This window comes from Scyliorhinus canicula, chromosome 20 (genome assembly GCF_902713615.1).
Source record: "Scyliorhinus canicula chromosome 20, sScyCan1.1, whole genome shotgun sequence".
NCBI lineage: Eukaryota > Metazoa > Chordata > Chondrichthyes > Carcharhiniformes > Scyliorhinidae > Scyliorhinus > Scyliorhinus canicula.
The window spans coordinates 75,071,544-75,090,256 of record NC_052165.1 but is presented as its reverse complement, the minus strand read 5'-3'; positions in this window follow the sequence as shown (position 1 = coordinate 75,090,256).

Here is an 18,713-nt window from a genome sequence, read left to right as displayed (position 1 = left end):
TCACTTTGGAGCATCCGTGATGCTGAGGAGGTAGTGGACAGCACGTTTAGTGAGCTGGTCACACCGCAGATTAGAATTGGTGATGGAGACAGGGAATGGGTGACTAAAAGGCAGAGAAAGAGAAGGAAGGCAGTGCAGGTGTCCCCTGCGGTCATCTCCCTCCAAAACAGGTATACCGTTTTGGATACTGTTGGGGGAGATGACTCACCAGGGGAAGGCAGTAGTAGCCAGGCTCATGGCACCGTGGCTGGCTCTGCTGTACGGGAAAAAGACTGGCAGGGCTATAGTCATAAGGGATTCAATTGTAAGCGGAATAGACAGGCGTTTCTGTGGTCGAAAACGAGACTCCCGAATGGTATGTTGCCTCCCGGGTGCTCGGGTCAGGGATGTCTCCAATCGGCTGCAGGACATACTAAAGGGGGAGGGTGAACAGCCAGTTGTCGTGGTGCATATAGGCACCAACGATATAGGTAAAAAAAGGGCCTACAATCAGAATTTAGGGAGTTAGCAGATAAGTTAAAAAGTAGGACCTCACAGGTAGTAATCTCAGGATTGCTACCAGTGCCACGGGACAGTCAGAGTAGAAATTCAAGAATAGTCAGAATGAATACGTGGCTTGAGAGGTGGTGCAGGAGGGAGGGGGTTCAGATTTCTGGGACATTGGAACCGGTTCTGGGGGCGGTGGGACCATTACAAACCGGATGGTCTAGACCTGGGCAGGACTGGAACCAATGTCCTAGGGGGTGCTTTTGCTAACACTGTTGGGGAGCTTTTAAACTAATGTGGCAGGGGGATAGGAACCAGATTAGGAAGTTAGAGGTCAGTAAAGAAGCAGCAACTAAAGCCAGTAAGGTACGAGACAATAAACTCAATGTGACTAAGGGGAAGAGTAGACCGGGAAGTGATGATGAACGCAAAGGGACAGGTGGTCTGAGGTGCATTTGTTTTAATCTGAGAAGTGAAGCAGGTAAGGCAGATAAACTTAGGGCTTGAATCAGTACCTGGGAATATGATGTTATTGGTATTACTGAGACTTGGTTGAGGGAAGGGCAGGACTGGCAACTGAATATCCCAGGGAATAAATGCTTCAGGAGGGATAGAGAGGGAGGTAGAAGGGGTGGAGGAGTTGCATTACTCGTCAGAGATGATATCACAGCTGTGATTAAGGAGGGCACGATGGAGGATTCGAGCACTGAGGCAATATGGGTGGAGCTGAGAAATAGGAAGGGTGCAGTAACATTGTTCGGACTTTACTACAGACCTCCCAAAAGCGAGCATGAACTAGAGGTACAAATATGCAGACAGATTATAGAAAAATGTAGGAGCAATAGGGTGGTTGTGATGGGAGATTTTAACTTCCCCAACATTGAATGGGATTCGTGTAGTGTTGGAGGCATAGATGGAGCAGAGTTTGTAAGGAGCATCCAGGAGAGTTTTTTAGAGCAGTATGTAAATAGTCCAACTCGGGAAGGGGCCATACTGGACCTGGTATTGGGGAATGATCCCGGCCAGATGGTTGATGTTTCAGTCGGTGATTACTTTGGGAATAGCGATCACAATTCCGTAAATTTTAGAATACTCATGGACAAGGACAAGAGTGGTCCGAAAGGAAGAGTACTAAATTGGGGAAAGGCAGAGTATAACAAAATTCGGCAGGAGCTAGGGAATGTGGATTGGGAGCAGCTGTTTAAGGGTAATTCCACATTTGAAATGTGGAAGTCTTTTAAGGAAAGGTTGATTAGAGTGCAGGACAGACATGTTCCTGTGAAAATGAAAGATAGAAATGGCAAGATTAGGGAACCATGGATGATGGGTGAAATTGTGAGACTAGCTAAAATGAAAAAGGAAGCATACATAGGATCGAGACAACTCAAAACTGATGAAGTTTTGGAGGAATATCGGGAAAGTAGGACGAATCTCAAACGCGCAATAAAGAGGGCTAAAAGGGGTCATGAAATATATTTGGCTAACAGGGTTAAGGAAAATCCCAAAGCCTTTTATTCGTATGTAAGGAGCAAGAGGGTAACAAGAGAAAGGATTGGCCCACTCAAAGACAAAAGAGGGAATTTTGCGTGGACTCAGAGAAAATGGGTCAGATTCTTAATGAGTACTTTGCATCGGTATTCACAAAGGAGAGGGACAAGACGGATGTTGAGGCTAGGGATGGATGTTTAAATACTCTAGGTCAAGTTGTCATACGGAAGGGGGAAGTTTTGGGTATTCTAAAAGACATTAAGGTGGACAAGTCCCCAGGACCGGATGGGATCTATCCCAGGTTACTGAGGGAAGCGAGGGTTGAAATAGCTGGGGCCTTAACAGACATCTTTGCAGCATCCTTGAGCACGGGTGAGGGCCCGGAGGACTGGAGAATTGCTAATGTTGTCCCTTTGTTTAAGAAGGGTAGCAGGGATAATCCAGGGAATTATAGACCTGTGAGCTTGATGTCAGTGGTAGGCAAACTGTTGGAGAAGATACTGAGGGATAGGATCTATTCACATCTGGAAGAAAATAGACTTATCAGTGATAGGCAGCATGGTTTTGTGCAGGGAAGGTCATGTCTTACAAACCTAATAGAATCAATTGAGGAAGTGACAAAGTTAATTGATGAGGGAAGGGCTGTAGATGTCATATACATGGACTTTAGTAAGGCGTTTGATAAGGTTTCCCATGGCAGGTTGATGTAAAAAGTGAAGTCGTATGGGGTTCAGGGTGTACTAGCTAGATGGATAAAGAACTGTCTGGGCAACAGGAGACAGAGAGTAGTGATGGAAGGGAGTGTCTCAAAATGGAGAAAGGTGACTAGTGGTGTTCCACAGGGATCCGTGCTTGGACCACTGCTGTTTGTGATCTACATAAATGACCTAGAGGAAGATATAGGTGGTCTGATTAGTAAGTTTGCAGATGATACTAAGATTGGTGGAGTTGCAGATAGCGAGGAGGACTGTCAGAGAATACAACAAAATATAGATAGATTGGAGAGTTGGGCAGAGAAATGGCAGATGGAGTTCAATCCAGGCAAATGCGAGGTGATGCATTTTGGAAGATCAAATTCAAGAGCGGACTATATGGTCAATGGAAGGGTCTTGGGGAAAATTGGTGTACAGAGAGATCTGGGAGTTCAGGTCCATTGTACCCTGAAGGTGGCAACGCAGGTTGATAGAGTGGTCAAGAAGGCTTACAGCATGCTTGCCTTCATCGGACGGGGTATTGAGTACAAGAATTGGCAGGTCATGTTGTATAGGACTTTGGTTCGGCCACATTTGGAATATTGCATGCAGTTCTGGTCGCCACATTACCAGAAGGATGTGGATGCTTTGGAGAGGGTGCAGAGGAGGTTCACCAGGATGTTTCCTGGTATGGAGGGTGCTAGCTATGAAGAGAGGTTGAGTAGATTAGGATTGTTTTCGTTGGAAAGACGGAGGTTGAGGGGGGACCTGATTGAGGTCTACAAAATTATGAGAGGTATGGACAGGGTGGATAGCAACAAGAGTGGGGGTGTCAGTTACAAGGGGTCACGTTTTCAAGGTGAGAGGGGGAAAGTTTAAGGGAGATGTGTGTGTAAAGTTTTTTACACAGAGGGTGGTGGGTGCCTGGAACGCTTTACCAGCAGTGGTGGTAGAGGTGGGCACGATAGCATCATTTAAGAGGCATCTAGACAGGCATATGAACGGGCGGGAACAGAGGGAAATAGACCTTGGAAACTAGGAGACAGGTTTAGATAAAGGACCTGGATCGGCGCAGGCTGGGAGGGCCGAAGGGCCTGTTCCTGTGCTGTAATTTTCTTTGTTCTTTGTTCTGTTAGCATAGTAGTGAGCTATCTCCAGGGACAAAGGAGAAACATTTAAGCAATCGGTACCAGAGCAGACTCCCCGGCGCCAGCGGAGACTAAAACAAAGGCTGGCCAATGGTCACCTAGGACCCGCCCAGTGATCAAGCAACGACCCCTTTATTGGAGAAATCAATACAAATGATTAGGACATGGTCCAATTAATTGGGGCCAAGTTCAGGAACAGCCCAAAAGAGCGCAGAGCACCTTTGGGGTATAAAGAGGAGTCCCCAAAGACAGATCGTTCTCTTCTTCACCTTCACCTTGGCCTTGGCTCTCAGCGGCGAGAGACCCGCCAAGTAAGTTTAAAGTCAACGCACGCTATGAGATAGGCACTCCTAGCTACTATTCTATACCAGTTCGATGCCAGCCGCCTCAGAACCGGACAACGGCCATTGTTACTCCGACTGAGTGGGCACCCGAAGCTAAGTATAGGCTTTTAGTAGTAGTTGTAGTTCAGTGAGTAGAGTTTGTGCATGAGTATAATTGACTGTGTGTGTAAATAAACGTGCATTGATTTCAAACTTACTAACCGGTGTATCGAGTCTTTGATCAGTATTCGGTTTTGAACCTTGTGGCGGTATCGAAAAGATACCTGGCGACTCTTGAACAAGCATAGTTAAAACAGAGCAAATTAAGGAGAGCATAACGAGCAACAAACCAAACCACTGAAATACATTCCTATGCAGCCCAATACTATCCCAGTTTTGAATGTGTTCCCAGATGTGTGACAGCTCTGAATATTTTCTCACTCTTCTGTATGCAATACAAGAAAAAGCCATCATCTCACTGATTCCTCACCAGCCTCTAAGATCACTCTGTCAATTGCAGCCATTCTTAATTTTACTTGGATTTATTTTTTCTTTTTTTTTCTTTTATAAATTTAGAATACCCAATTCATTTTTTCCAATTAAGGGACAATTTAGCGTGGCCAATCCACCTACCCTGCATATCTTTTTGGGTTGTGGGGGCAAAACCCACGCAAACACACGGAGAATGTGCAAACTCCACACGGACAGTGACCCAGAGCTGGGATCGAACCTGGCACCTCAGCGCCGTGAGGCAACAGGGCTAACCCACTGTGCCACCGTGCTGCCCTGCTTGGATTAATTTTATGTGTTACTCCAAAACTTTCCTTTTCTTTACTTCTAAACTCTAAATACGGAGCAGGAGTAGGCCACGCAGGTCCTCGAGCCTGCTCCGCCATTTTATAAGATCTTGGCTGATCCGCCATTTTATAAGATCTTGGCTGATTCGATAGTAATCTCAAAGCTGCATCCCACCTGCTCCCAATAACCAAATCTTGCTTATCAATAATCTATTTAGTTCTGCCTTACAAATATTCAAAGACTCTTCTTCCACTGCCTTCGCAGGAAGAGAGTTCGAAAGGCTCACCGAGTGAGGATTTCTCCTCATCACTGTTTTAAATGGATGACCCCCTTTTTTGTTAAACATTGTCCCCTAGTCCTGGATTCTCCATCAATAGGAAACATCCTCTCCACATCCACCCTGTCAAAATCCATCTGGACCTTGCATTTTGTAATCAAGTCACCTCTTATTCTTCTCAGCTTCAGTGGATTCAACCTTGCCTGTCCAACCTTTCCCTCATGAGTTAACGTGCCCATTCTAGTCTGGTAAACCTTCTCAAACTGCTTCCAACTCATATACATCCTTCCTTAAATAAGGTAACCAATATTGATGAGCCCGATCTGGCAATCGAGACTTGTCACACTGCTGCTCTTAACACATCCTTACTCTACCCTTCTTCCTCTTGAGCCTTCCACTGCTGCAATTTCACTATTAGACTAAACTTTCATTTGGAAAGGCATAGGTCAATCAAGGAGGATATGTTGCTCGTTCTGGGTGAGTGTGCTTAACACACAATTTGGCTCTGTTTTGTTCGTTAGCTTTGGAGTCGCCAGGTATCGTTAAGATACCGCCACAAGTTTCAAGGTCAAGTTCAAAGCAATAAAACCATACACCAATTAGTAAGTTCAAACAAGACACGTTTATTATATTACAGTAATCTACTAATCATGCATATAAACTATAAGACTAGGCTAATCCTACCACTACTAGGCCAAATACTTATCTGGATAAGGGGACAACGGCTTCTAGCTTTGCACAGGGTCCGCAGGCTTCCAGTGGTTATGGTCTAAAGGGGTCAGGAGTGTCTATTCCCGTAGCGTGCGTTGTGACACTTACTTGTTGGCGGCTGCTTTTCCAGACCTCTCCTCCACAAGGTTCTTCTGCTGCAACGGTGTTCAGCTGGGAGGGTTAGCTGGTCAAGGAGAGGCTGGCAGAGAGCTGGTCGAGGAGAGGTTGGCAGAGAGAGCGAGCTGAGGTCGGGGTCTCTGCTTTATACTCCTCTCAGGGTCTTGTGCCCACCTGGGCGGACCCTCTATACTCTTGTAATCGATTGGGTCTCTTCCCAATCGATTGATTCGAATTCCCCAATAGTGGGGCAGTTGCTCGATCACTGGGGCGGTTCTTGGGGCTCATCGTTTTGGGCTTCTTTGGCGCCGGAAAGTCTGGCCTTCCATCCAATGTATCGATTAGTGTTAATTTGTGTCTTTTGTGCCTGGGGATCACCCGGTATCGCCACATTAATATGCTAACTGTTTCTTTTTATAGCGCTGTCTGGTTTCAGCAACAGCCAAACTGGTTTCTGTAGCAGTCCAAATATACAAGCACTCTGCAAGCTGCTTGCTTTTTACAACATGTCCAATTTTCCCTGCATTCCTTGCAATCTTCCATTTTGTGTTTGGGCAGTGGTCACCCCAGGTGGCTACACTCCCTCCTTGTGATCCTCATGAGAAATCATGAAGGATCACCCAAGGTCGGTGTCTTTGGGTTCCCTGATCTCAGCGAGTCACATGGCCTCTACACTTTCCTCAATTATGGCACAAAATCTTTATCTAACAGTCTCTGGTTGGCGCTATGTCAAAGGGGACATGCATTACTAGGGAACCTCTAACTATCCTTTGTAAACTACACGCCCTTACACATTTAAACATTCTAACTTCCTGTCCTTAAAACATTATCAATACATTCCATTTCTGACTCGGCAGTCGAGCTCAGAACATTACAACATCAGAAAAGTCTTTATTTACAACATCAAATTGAATTAAATCCTTTATTACACATCAAGGGGTTGGGGGGGTTGGTGGAATCCGAAAATAGGGGATTGTACTCTGTATATGGTTGAGGCGCAATAGCGGGAGGCTCTCCTTCTCCATTTTCTTAACCAAAGTGTCTGCACTATGATGCAGAGAACTGCAATCACCAAAAGTGATTCAATGACGTACGAAAGGGAGTACCAGTTCATGAATTTTGTGCACCAGGTCTGGTTATTGCTGTTCATTACTGGGCTTTGAGAAGTCGGTGTGTGGGAAACATTAACGGCGGGGAGTCATAGTTGAAAAGTGGTTTGCGTCCGCGCGCAACAATACAAAAACAATAACTAAAAGCATGTAGTTCATCATCGTGGTCTTCTTCCTTCTCTTCCTTCTGTCCTTTTGTATTGCTGATCTTGCTCTGATCCTTCCTTTGAACGTTCGAAAGCTATGGGATCAAACACAGTATATGTCAATAAAGCGTTTAATACCTGTAATGTTAGTGTATCTGTCCTCTCATTCCAATTGTCCCTTAAATGAATGGCTAAGTCACACCCTGTGACTCCCCTCATTTTTTTTTTCAAAAGCGAATTTAGGATCAGTCATACACCTAAAAACTTCGCCAGTGCGAGCCGTCTCGCAGGTTTTGTGATTTACCATCCGAATGTTCCTGGCTGTAAATAGCCTATGGAGTGGTGGCCGAAGGGCTATCTTAAACAAAATGAAATCAAGCTTTAGTAATGATAAAGGTCGAATGAGTAGCGTATGGGCCGCGACAGGTAAGATTTGGGTGGAATCCCCGCGTAGGGCGTGCTATGCTGTACCCGAGCTTAGCTGACCAGAGGGGGGTCCTCAGACAGGGCGGGTCCTCAATGCCGTTTCTCCACTGCATGAGCGACCTGGAACGAACGGGCATGAATGTAATCATTGTTGAATTGCAGCCTCTAGTCCCAGAATAGAGGGGCACCTAAAAAAAAGGGGGAGCCAAGATGCTCCTAGTGGGGTGAAGGGTGAAGCCTTAAGTTGGGCTCCAGACATTGCAGCTGAGTCAAGTTCTCAGAAATATCGGCGGACAAACTAACGTGCATGTGAGGTGGTCACAAGTTTTTCGGCTGAAAAGCGAGTGGCCAATCTCCATATCAAACACTTAACATACAAACAAACGTCTAAACATGCGTGCAGGTTCCATCAGAACAGACACCGTTTATCTCTCAAGCGGTTCCTCTTTGTACATCATCTGGACACCTAACTTCTCTTCATTCTCTGCAAACAGGCTCGCAAAGGGGTTGCCGTGTCGGGAGTCAGACTCAAAGTCATCCTCTTCTCCCAGATCCCATACGCTTGTATGGATCAGGCATGCAATTTTAGCATTGTGTGACCGGGGGTCACTCTCGTCATTGCGGACAAGTCTCCATGAAATGTCCCTGTGCCAAATTGTGGGGTCTAAATTTGAATGAACGTTGTCTGGGTTGTCATAGTTGTGCGGTGGGTTTGGGTGTGGGTCTGGAGTTTTAATGTAAGTGATCTCTAAATCACTGTAGTCGGTGTCGTAGTTGGTGTGTGTGGGGTCTGATGAATCAGGGCAGTAGAGAGGTGTGCTGTGGCTGTCGTCCAAGTCACAGTCGCTGTCTCTGCTGTGGCAGCTTGTGGGCGTTTCGGGGCGTGGTCTGGAGTCAATGGGCGGAGTCGAGGTCGAGTCCGATGAGGAACTGGTCTGTGAGGTGGATGGTGGAAATGTATCTCTTGTGGGCGGGGCGTGGTGTTCTGCTGCGTCTCGCAGGACATGGTGTGAGTGGTTTGACTGTGTTCCATAAGCCTTTAACTGGTTAATATGGAACCACGCAGTCCTACCGTTTGGGTACTTGATCCTATATACTGACGGGCTGATTTTGTCTGAAATTGAGTACGGGCCGGAACATTTTGGGGCCAAAAACGTGCTGGGGTTATACACAGATAACATCACTTGTTGCCCAACATGAAATTCTGTGGTGTGGACATTTTTGTTGAAACAGGCCTTGCTCTGTTTCCGCCTTTTACCCAATTTTACTGCGGCTGCTAACTGAGCCGACCTTACAGTCTCAACTAATTGTTTTAATGCTGTCGCGTGTGTGAGGGCCGTCACTTCTGGGCTGGTCATGTCGAGTCCTAAAAGGAATTCTGAACCTTTCATAGGGCGTCCGGTCATGAGTGTGTGTGGGGTGTAACCTGTTGATGATGAAACAGTATTTCTTATGAACATTAGTGCGAATGGGAGCACTGAATCCCAAGTTGAATTGTTCTCCTGTACCATCTTTCTAAGGGTCGATTTTAGAGTCCGATTCATGCGTTCCACTATTCCGCTTGACTGGGGGTGGTACGCAATGTGGAAATTTTGTTTGATGCCGAATATGGTCAGGACTTTCTTCATGACCCATCCTGTAAAATGAGATCCCTGATCTGATTCAATACTTCTGGGGAGTCCCCATCTAGTAAAAATATGATGGGTCAGGATCTTTGCGGCTGTCTTTGCTGTGTTGGTACGAGATGGGAATGCCTCTACCCATTTTGTAAACGTGTCTATGACCACCAGAACATATTTATAGCCATTCCTGCAAGGGGGCAATGGACCCATAAAATCGATCTGGAGGTTAGTCCAGGGGCCATTAACGGGGCGCGTGTGGCTGAGTTGTGCCTTCTTAGATTACCTTTCTGGGTTATACTGCGCACAAATCAAACAGTTCTCTATGTAGTGCGTTACGTCGTCTCTTAAATTAGGCCACCAACAGAGTTGCCTAAGGTGGGCTGTGGTAGGGTCGATCCCTTGGTGTCCATGACCATCATTTGATTCCTGTCTGTCTCAGGAACCACATACAACTGGTCATTGATAATCACACCCTCATGTGTGGTCAAAGCGTGATTGAATTTGTTGTACTGGGCCACAAAGTTTCCTTTTAAAATCTCCCGGAGATTTTCGTCCTGCTTCTGTGCTTGTACTAAATCCTCTATTTCTGTCTGTGAGACCTGAACTGAACTCACAGGGGCGCTAGCTGGTGCGCTAGCTGGGGGCGTCCAAAAATGACCTCGCCTGGAACCTGCTTTAGCCAGTGCGTCGGCTTTCACATTTCCTGGGGGGGATGATCGATGGTGGCTTCTAACCTTAATAATGCCATGCGTCCTATCCTTTGCCTTCTCTAAGATGTGGCGGAGTAATGGGGCTGATGGAAGGGGCATCCCGTCCGTGGAGACAAAACCTCTTGTCCTCCACAGGGGTAGAAAATCTGTGAGGCTGTTACAGACATATAAACTGTCCGAATATATATCTGCTGGGCTGGGGAACGAATCTGGGTGGTCCACTATGTATGCAATGGCCACGAGCTCTGCTGCCTGCGCGCCTAAGTGACCGGGTAACTTTAATGCTAACTCCTCTAGTGCGCGTCCGTGCGCATCTTCCACATAAATACCGCATCCTGTAATGCGTTCGCCATCTAACACTGTGGATGAACCGTCCACATAGATTTTCAAGGGGGCACACGTGTCTGTGTGCTGGGGGCTCTGGCTTGAATTCCCTATCTTCCTGGGGGGCGTCTTAGCAATGAAGGGTCCTGTGTTGTGGAGGGGTGCTACTATTTCGCATTCATGGGGGTGTCATGGATACTGTAGGTTGTCTGCTAAAAATGTGTGTGTTTTGGTTCGTTTAACTGTTATGTCCCGTCCTTGTAACAGAAGTGTCCATCTAGCTGCTCTTATCTGGCTCACTGAACCGTCCTTCAGTCGTCCGTCTAAAAGTAACTGTGTGGGGGTGTGTTCGGTCAAAATGGTGATGGGGTTGAGTCCGGTAATGTAAGAAAACTATTGTACTGCCCAGAATACCGCGAGCAGGTGCCTTTTGCAGGCTGAGAAACCTTGCTCCACGGGGTCTAACAGTCGTGAGGCATAAGCCACTGGTCGTAGCTGCTCGTGCCGTTCCTGAAGGAGCACGGCCAAGAGGGTCAGATCTGTGCTAGCTACTTGTAGCGCGGGTGCTGCACTGAGGGCTTTCTTTAACTCTTCCACAGCCTCTGTATGCTGCGAAAGCCATTCCCAAGGGGCTCCTTTCTTAAGGAGGTCTGATAGTGGGGCTGCCTTGGTCGCAAAACCATCGCTATGGTTCCGACAATACCCAACCAGTCCTAAAAATGACCGGAGGGCGGAAACATTTTGGGGAAGGGGCAATTTGACGATTGAGTCAATTCTTTTGAACTCAATCTCGCGTTTGCCGTGCGTGATGACTGTACCCAAATACATCACTTGATTCTCCAATATTTGGGCCTTTCTGAGGTTAACCTTACATCCGATTGAGTTCAGAAGTTCCAGGAGTTCGGACAGAAGCGTGATGTGCTCTGCCTTGGTGTCTGTCTGCAGTAATAGGTCGTCCACAGACATTCGGGTCGGGAAAATTTTGCTAGTCCATTTGCCAGCTGACGGTGGAAAATGGAGGGGGAATTGTGGAATCCTTGTGGGAGGCATGTCCACGTGTACTGCTGTCCTTTGAATGTGAAGGCAAATTTGTACTGGCACGCCTTTGCCAATGGGATTGACCAAAAGCCGTTGCTAATGTCCAATACCGTGAAATATTTGGAGTGGAGTCCCTGCTTGAGCATGGTCTCGGGACTTTTTGCTACCGTGGGGGCTACTGCTGGGGTAACTTTGTTGAGTTCCCGATAATCAATGGTCAGACGCCATGATCCATCGGGCTTCCTCACTGGCCAAATAGGGGCATTATTAGTTGAGGCTACTGTCCTAAGTACACCCTGCTCTAATAAGCTCTCTACAACGTTTCCAATTTCTCCCTCTGCTTCTAGGGGAAATCTGTACTGTCTGTGGTCTCGGGTCAGGTCCTGTAACTTGAACTTGTCCAGTCATTCTGCCGCAGTCGTGCCGGTGACTGGCTAATGCTGTCCTGTATTTGTTCAGTACTTCCCTAACCTGTTTGTCCGTGCTAAGTGTGGTTGGGTCAAAACAATAGTTGCCTACTGCGCTAATCCTGTTCGCATACTCTCCTACTGTGAGAGTTGCGGGTGCTCTGTCAGATTTCGCCATTCGCCAGACACACTGATTTACTGGGTCGAACGACAGGCTGTGGGCATTCATAAAGTCAATGCCCAGTATGTGTTCTGCTGTGCGGGGCAGATTAACGAAAACAACGGGGTGTCTGGTGGAGATATTCCCTAGTTTGATTGATACAGGGGCTGTAATGTGTCCCTGCTGCGAGTGGCCTGTAAAGCCGCTGAGTGTTATTGTGGCTGTAGTGGGCCACGTGTTTGCCTGTGGTGTGGTGGAGGAATTAATGATAGTGCGGGACCCTCCTGTGTCCCAAAGTAATTCTATGTGCTTTCCCCGAATTTTCGCTGTGACTACCGATCTTCCGGATTGGTCCCAGAGGGTGTCACAGACCCAAGTGGGGGAGCCCGAACACCGTCAGTCCGTTCCGTCCACATTGGTCTGTCCTGACTGCACCCCTATACTGTGGATAGGCTTAGCTTTGTTCCTGTTCAGAGTGCCTGTCTGCTGGCCTCTCTGAGATATCTGCGGGCCGTTGCATTCCCTAACAAAATGCCCTAATTGTCCGCAGTTATAGCATTCTTGTGACTTCTGTGGGGGGCTGTTCTTTCCCTCATTTACCCATGCGGGGTTTTGGTGCGCTCTCACTGCCTGAATATCTGCTGCAGCCTGAGCTTCTTCGGGGTTCTTTACTGTTACCTTGCTATGGACAGATTGCTCCCAAGCGCGGGACAATCTTTTCAGTACCCATTTTTCATTATGGGCCTCTTCTGAGGGGTCATAATTGCTGCAGACATTCTGTCCTGCATCTGTGGCGTGGGAGATGATGGTGCGGGTCCATTTAACCATATTATCTCGGGTTAAACGTGCGCGGTCTAAATCACCAAAAACGGCAGTGAAATGAATCCACAGCCTTCCTGCGAATGCTATGGGGTGCTCTGTCCTTTTCTGCCTACACTTACTTAGGCCTTCGACTGGGTCTCCTCTGTTGTACCCTATCGCATCTAAAATAGCTATTTGCATCTCTTCGAGGGTGCCTCCTCCAACGTTCTGTGGGTCGGGGAGGGCTGCTACTACCGATAAGTCTAAACTCAAAACCGTGAGCTTAACCTGCTCTCGCTCATCCAGGCCGTACATGGTTGCCTGCTGTTTCACTCGTGCGAAAAATTGGTGGGGGTTTGCAGTGGGGAGGAACGGGGTGATTTTCTCACACGCGTCCCTTAGTTGTGTTACGGTTAAGGGGGTGGTGTATGTGATCTCGGGTGCGCCTTCTGCGGTTGCTTTTCTTTGGGTGGTGACTGGGTTCATTGGTGCGGGTGCTATCTGATCTGTGGGGGGTTGGGGCGCTTTCCTTTTCTGTTGCGCTGCTGGCGCACATGTTCCCTGAACATAGCGTTGCGCGGTTTCACTCAATTCCTGGAATCTGGGGCATTTTCTTCATCTAACTGTGTTCCAAATGTCTCTTGGAAGCCATTCTGCACAGAAAGCAGAGATTGCAGCTGCGCAATCTGCTTCCAACATTTCGCGTGGCCCGCTGTGCTTTGCCTTTGCTCAGTGGTGGCAGCATGGAGTGCCCTTAAAGCTGCTTTTAGGTCGCTACACTGCTTCTTTAGTGTCTCTACCTGTTTTTCTGTCTCTTCTCTTACCAGGACTGCACGCTGCACATCTTGATAGCCTTTTTCATATTGAACTTGAGAACTGCTCAGATGGGCTAGACAAGACTGATATGCCCTCTTGGCATCATCCACCTCTCTATCCTTATCTGCCAGTCGTTGTCTTAAACCTAGATTCTCCTTTTCGATGTCCCTGACATCCACTTTTCTCATTCGGTTCTTCTCCTCTAACTCTGCTCGGAGCGTCCTGACGACCTCCTCTGTGCCTCACAATTGTGCCAAGCAGGACACAATTGCCATCGGCTTACATGCTTTACCTAAACTCTTTTTGTGAATTTGAGATAGATTCTCCCACCAAGTATGTCCTTTACTCCCGGGACCTGTCTCCTCATTCACACAAAATTCATTCCAAAGGGATCATCCTTTCCCTTTGAGCTACTTCCTGAGTTCCAGCTCCCACACGGGACACTGACCTACTCTGCTGCTGTTGGTCGCTGCGACCACAAACTGCTCTGGGTTCATGAGGCGTTCCATTGCCTACATGGCCATCTCTTTTTCTCCTATGCTCTCTTAAATTTGGAACGAGGGATAATAAGGCAATGCTTATAAAATACGGGTACGGCTTTCGCTGTGTTCCGAATTATAAAACTCCCGACAGTTTGTCGCAACAAAAATCTCTTGGTTTTACCTTACAACCCTGTTAGTTATGCATGCAAAAACACACTTCCGAATTAGGAGTATTGGTTTGAACTACTTGAACACTTGTGGTTTTTTCCTTTTCCCAATTGGATTTCAGATTAAAATTTCTGGGTTCTCTCGGAGTGGGGGGGCCACTTCTAATCGAGTCCCGTCGGATGTCGCCACTAAATATGGCTCGTTCTGGGTGAGTGTGCTTAACAATCAATTTGGCTCTGTTTCGTTCGTTAGCTTTGGAGTCGCCAGGTATCGTTAAGATACCGCCACAAGTTTCAAGGTCAAGTTCAAAGCAATAAAACCATACACCAATTAGTAAGTTCAAACAAGACACGTTTATTATATTACAGTAATCTACTAATCATGCATATAAACTATAAGACTAGGCTAATCCTACCACTACTAGGCCAAATACTTATCTGGATAAGGGGACAAAGGCTTCTAGCTTTGCACAGGGTCCGCAGGCTTCCAGTGGTTATGGTCTAAAGGGGTCAGGAGTGTCTATTCCCGTAGCGTGCGTTGTGACACTTGTTGGCGGCTGCTTTTCCAGACCTCTCCTCCACAAGGTTCTTCTGCTGCAACGGTGTTCAGCTGGGAGGGTTAGCTGGTCAAGGAGAGGCTGGCAGAGAGCTGGTCGAGGAGAGGTTGGCAGAGAGAGCGAGCTGGGGTCAGGGTCTCTGCTTTATACTCCTCTCAGGGTCTTGTAATCGATTGGGTCTCTTCCCAATCGATTGATTCGAATTCCCCAATAGCGGGGCAGTTGCTCGATCACTGGGGCGGTTCTTGGGGCTCATTGTTTTGGGCTTCTTTGGCGCCGGAAAGTCTGGCCTTCCATCCAATGTATCGATTAGTATTAACTTGTGTCTTTTGTGCCTGGGGATCGCCCGGTATCGCCTCATTAATATGTTAACTGTTTTGTTTCACAGCGCTGTCTGGTTTCAGCAACAGCCAAACTGGTGTCTGTAGCAGTCCAAATATACAAGCACTCTGCAAGCTGCTTGCTTTTTACAACATGTCCAATTTTCCCTGCATTCCTTGCAATCTTCCATTTTGTGTTTGGGCAGTGGTCACCCCAGGTGGCTACAGATAGATTTGTTAAAGGTAAGTCATATCTTACTAGATTCAATTCTTCGATGAGAAGGTTGAACAAGGGAGTGAGTTTTTTTTAAATGTTTCCAGTTAAGGGGTAATTTAGCGTGGGCCAATCCACCTACCACGTACATCTTTGGGTTGTAGGAGCGAGACCCATGTGGACACAGGGAGAATGTTCAAACTCCGCAAGGACAGTGCCCTGGGGCTGGGATCGAACCGGGGTCCTTGGTGCCATGAGGCAGCAGTGCTAATGGCTGTGCTGCCCAAGAGAGTGAAATAAATGGGTGTAAATAATACATTTGGAAAGAATTTGATATGATGCCACATTGGCTTATCAAATATATGCAAGTTAGGCATACATGCAAGTTGAGAGGCAGTATGGATAAAAATTGACTCAGTGGCCAGAAGCAAAGGTAATTGATGGGAGGTGGATTGCATTGGTGTCCTCAAAGGACCAGTTTTGAGTCGGTTATTCTTGGAAGCTTTTACAAACAATCCAGATGTGGGAGCAGGGAGACGCAATGTAAGTTTGGCAAATGGTATAAAACTTGGCAAAGTAGGAGATGATGTTGAGGATAGTTGTAGGCTTTAGATTGCTGAAATGGGCAGAAGCATGGCAGATGCTGAAATGGGCAGAAGCATGGCAGATGCTGAAATGGGCAGAAGCATGGCAGATGGTGTCCAAGTCAGAGAAATGCTAAGTAATACAGTTTGGCAGAACTACTATGCAATGGCAGTCCACTGGAGATGGCACAATTTTGAAAAGCATAAATGAGCATAGACAGCTTTGGTGCCGAAACACACACGCACACACACCACACACACATCCTTAAAGGTTGATAGACGCAGTTTATAAAAGCACGTGCATTACTTGAGTTTATAAATAAATATATAGAATATAAAAGCAAAGCAATCATGCTAGCACTTTACAAATCACTAGTTAGGCTTCAGCTAGTAAACTGTGGACAATTCTGGACCACCACATGTCAGGAAAGTTATAAGGGCCTTAGAAAGGATACAAGACGACGTTTACCAAGATGGAATCAAAATCATTGTATAAAGGTTGGGGGAGGCAGGATCATTTTTTTTTTATTCGCAGAGTTGTCGAAAACTAGAATGTTCCCTGAAAAGATGGTGGAACCTGACTCCAAATAATTTTAAAAGGGAGATGGACAGGTACTTGACGATGAGGAATCAAAGGGTCAACAGACAAAAAGTGGGAATGTGGGACTCCACATGACTGCTTGTTTAAAGAGGCAGCACAAGTATGATGGGCTGAATGGCAGCCCCCTTTGCTGTATGTTTCAATGATTCCAACATAGTGAGAGCATCATTCAAGCCTGTTCTGCCATTCAATCAGATTGGGACTTCGCAGTGGTTAGCACTGCTTCCACACAGTGCCAGGGACCAGGGTTCAATTCCAGCCTTGGGTTGCTGTCCGTGTGGAGTTTCCACATTCTCCCAGTGTCTGTGGGTTTCCTCCGGGTTTCCTCCCACAGTCCAAAGATGTGCCGGTTTGACAGGGATAGGGTGGGGGGATTAGCCCGAGATAGGGTGCTCTTCCAGAGGATCAGTGCAGACCTGATGGGCCGAATGGCCTCCTTCTGCACCATAGGAATTCTTTTTTTTCATAAATTTAGAGTGCCCAATTCATTTTTTCCAATTAAGGGACAATTTAGTGTGGCCAATCCACCTCCCTGCACATCTTTGGGTTGTGGGGGCGAAACTCATGCAAAGACAGGGAAAATGTGCAAACTCCACACAGACAGTGACCCAGAGCTGGGATCAAACCTGGGACCTCGGTGCTGTGAGGCAGCAGTGCTAACCACTTCACCACTGTGCCGCCCCTGTCTGTCCCTATGCTCAGTACAAATTGCTTGTTTAGTTTTTTTTAAATAACCTTTTTAATCTGAATTTCACTGGGTGTTATGCCCGAGCGAGGAGTGGCATCTCTATTTGTTGTCACCCTAAATTGTTATTTTAGTGAGTGATTGGTTTAACCTCTGCTGCCGAGTTGAACGTGAAGTGGCAGATTTCCATTGGCTCCACCTTTTTATTGTATGATCAATGACCTGATCTGTGCCCACAATCACTGATGAATGCTGGCATTTATCGGTTATTTAATTAACATCTTGCTTGAAGCCAGCTTCCTTCAGTCACTTTGATCAATTCAAGTTAGAACAAAGAACAAAGAAAATTACAGCACTCCCAGCCGGCGCCGATCCAGATCCTTTATCTAAACTTGTCGCCTATTTTCCAAGGATCTACTTCCGTCTGTTCCCCGCCCGTTCATATATCTGTCTAGATGCATCTTAAATGATGCTATCATGCCCGCTTCTACCACTTCCGCTAGCAAAGAGTTCCACGCACCCACCACCCTCTGCGTAAAAAACTTCCCACGCACATCTCCCTTAAACTTTCCCCTCTCACCTTGAAATCGTGACCCTTTGAAATTGACACCGCCACTCTTGGAAAAAGCTTGTTGCTATCCACCCTGTCCATACCTCTCATAATTTTGTAGACCTCAATCAGGTCCCCCTTCAACCTCCATCTTTCCAACAAAAACAATCCTTTTTTTTTAAATTTAGAGTACCCAATTCATTTTTTTCCAATTAAGGGGCAATTTAGCGTGGCCAATCCACCTAGCTTGCTCATCTTTGGGTTGTGGGGGCGAAATCCACGCAAACATGGGGAGAATGTGCAAACTCCACACGGACCCAGAGCCGGGATCGAACCTGGGACCTCAGCGCCGTGAGGCAACAGGGCTAACCCACTGCGCCACCGTGCTGTCCTCAATGAAAACAATCCTAATCTGCTCAACCTTTCTTCATACCTAGCACCCTCCATACCAGGCAACATCCTGGTGAACCTCCTCTGCACCCTCTCTAAAGCATCCACACCCTTCTGGTAATGTGGCGACCAGAACTGCATGCAGTATTCCAAATGTGGCCTAACCAAAGTAATTTACAACTGTAACATGACCTGCCGACTCTTGTACTCAATACCCCGTCCAATGAAAGCAAGCATGCTGTATGCCTTCTTGACCACTCTATCAACCTGCGTTGCCACCTTCAGGGTACAATGGACCTGAACTCCCATATCTCTCTGTACATCAATTTTCCCCAGGACTCTGCCATTGACCGTATAGTCCGCTCTTGAATTAGATCTTCCAAAATGCATCACCTCGCATTTGCCTGGATTGAACTCCATCTGCCATTTCTCTGCCCAACTCTCCAATCTATTTATATTTTGCTGCATTCTCTGACAGTCCTCCTCGCGATCTGCAACTCCACCAATCTTAGTATCATCTGGAAACTTACTAATCAGACCACCTATATCTTCCTCCAGATCATT